A 2,515-nucleotide genomic window follows, 5' to 3' on the forward strand; every position below is an offset into this window, starting at 1 on the left:
CAAACCTAGCAGCCTGAGCGGCCGTGCATTTCCGTAACCGTCCGCTCCCGTTCGTGTTCGTGTATCAGCGTTTGCTGATTTTACGCGTCCCCAAAAATCGACAGGATCCGTTAAGCTATCGCCTCGTCCGATAGGTTCCGTCAGAGTTCTCGTTCTTGGCGGAGTTGGGCCTGTTCCACCCCAACTCCCAGTTTATACCGGCTCGTCAGTTCCCGGTGGAAAAAGAATTGGCTGGCGCCCGCCTGGCTTGCGGATGCACGAACGACGGGTGGACGGCCGAAGGTAACGTAGGTTGGTTCTCGAAGATAGTCGTTCTCGTATGTTTTGCTATCGGTGTCGGGTCATAAGTTAAAAGAATTACGCTACAATTTATAATGCCTAAAAAATCGCTCGTTAAATATCAATGATCTTTGATTGGTAAAAATCATGCTGTGAAGAAAAGATTTATATTTTTCACAAATTAAATGGTATATTCCGTAATTGAACCACGGTTGTGGTTCAATTACGGAATATGCCCAGAGTTTTATGTCTAACGCTGTCGCCTGTATAAGGATTCAGTTAAGCCCTTCACACACAAAATAACGTAACGACGTAAGCAACAAATTGTTTGAAATCTTTTACTATAAAGCACCCCAGTCTCCTTCAAGATGAAACTGAGGTACACTGCTTAGTAAAAATACTCAATTTTCAAATTTATTAACATCTTATTAAATATACTGCAAAATTAAATAGGTCTCTCCTAAATTAAAAAAATTACAAACAAATGTTAGTGCATCGTCTCACGAATCATCTTCGATGTATAAGACAGCAGAAAATGACGAGTTGCATACTGAAACTGAAAGCAGAAAAAGTGTAATTGTAACACAGCAGGTGAAAGAAATCGATCAATTAGACTCAGGCAATCAAAGATCTGTTAAAAGAGCTGTTGATCATGCAAAACATAAATCACATATAAAGCAAAAACTAATGCAACATGTAGTAAAGACCTTCCTGGTAGGAAGGTCTTTTTCTTTTTCCAAAAGAATAAAGGACGATCATGATCTTTGATTAATCCATTCTTTATGTCGTATATAGCTGCAGCAAAACGGTCCAGAATATCTAGTAAAGAAGAGAAGATCTGTTTTTGAATTAGCAACAATTTGAATATCGATCAAGAAAAAAAATGGAAGGCCTATTCAGACAAATTTCAATCTTAAGGAGTATTTGAAAGGGGCCAAACATAAAGCTCAAAATATGGCAGCACCGTGAATGTAATTATTAAATAACTATATGAATTACACTTCGTATGTAGCTGTAATTAATATTTTATTGTAACTGTGACCAGGAGAAACTTTATGAAATGGGAAAAATGGCAAAATCTTCTTGATCGAGAATAACTTAATAGATCATGCTGATGGTCGTGGCGCCTGGCAGTATATGATTAACCGAAAGGTAATGCTATCGACTGATCGATTTATATTCAATATACGATTAAATAGAAATACTATACATTATTTAAAAATATAATTTTGTTTTCAGAACTGTGGTCAACGGACAAAGATGTTATTAAACAATCACTTTGTAAAGTACATACTTCCCTACATCGAAGAACTTCACTTGCCTACAAAGATAGAAAAAACATTTCTTAAGTCTCCGAAATTCCAAAGAATATTAGTTATAAATCTTATGCATTTTATTCAAATAACATTTCTTTATTTTTGAATGTCATGTATTACGTTATGTAATTATACTGAATAACTACATTTTTTTTTACTTATTCTGCCGTAAAAAAGTTCAGACGCGAATTAAGTTATTGGATATGAATTTATCTTTTTTAAAAAAGATTAAAAAATGATCTTAACAATAATGAAGATTAATAAGAGTGATGCTGCTCGATTCAGCTGTCAATTCTCAGTAAGTTTCTACATGTCCTTTGGTAAAAGTTCAAAGTGGTAGCGTATACAACATACAGCACGTATATTACATTGCAGTGATTATGTAATATATCTCTAATGGTATAGTCATTGCTAATCTTTTGTAAACCATATATGTATGTATATCTGTACCTCGTATGCTGTATCATTATTGCGTTTGTCAAATAAATCATCTTTAAACACATATACACGTTGATATTCATACGACATACAACACGTATATTATAATGCAGTGATATATGTAATATATTGTTATTGCTAATCTTTTGTAAACCATATATGTATGTATATCTGTACCTCGTATGCTGTATCATTATTGCGTTTGTCAAATAAATCATCTTTAAACACATATACACGTTGATATTCATACGACATACAACACGTATATTATAATGCAGTGATATATGTAATATATTGTTATTGCTAATCTTTTGTAAACCATATATGTATGTATATCTGTACATCGTATGCTGTATCAATATTGCGTTTTTTCAAATAAATCATGTTTAAACACATATACACGTTGAAATTCTTTTACCCTATGCGAATATTCCAGAGTACGAATGAGTTCTGTCTCTTTCGTACTCTCCTCCGTCCTAACT

The 2,515-nt window shown here is 33.9% G+C and overlaps 1 long non-coding RNA gene across 1 annotated transcript in view; it reads left to right on the forward strand.

Annotated features, from left to right (window-relative positions):
* LOC112495035 overlaps window positions 1-2,052 on the forward strand; it is a 3,128-nt gene extending 1,076 nt beyond the window's left edge. Inside the window, exons 2-4 of the long non-coding RNA XR_003061157.1 lie at window positions 1,075-1,250; window positions 1,325-1,431; window positions 1,519-2,052. This is a non-coding gene — a long non-coding RNA (uncharacterized LOC112495035). The remainder of the gene's footprint in view (window positions 1-1,074; window positions 1,251-1,324; window positions 1,432-1,518) is intronic.
* The last annotated feature ends 463 nt before the right edge of the window (window positions 2,053-2,515 follow it).

The sequence above is a fragment of the Cephus cinctus genome, unplaced genomic scaffold (genome assembly GCF_000341935.2).
Source record: "Cephus cinctus unplaced genomic scaffold, Ccin1 Ccin1_scaffold1161, whole genome shotgun sequence".
NCBI classification, from domain to species: domain Eukaryota; kingdom Metazoa; phylum Arthropoda; class Insecta; order Hymenoptera; family Cephidae; genus Cephus; species Cephus cinctus.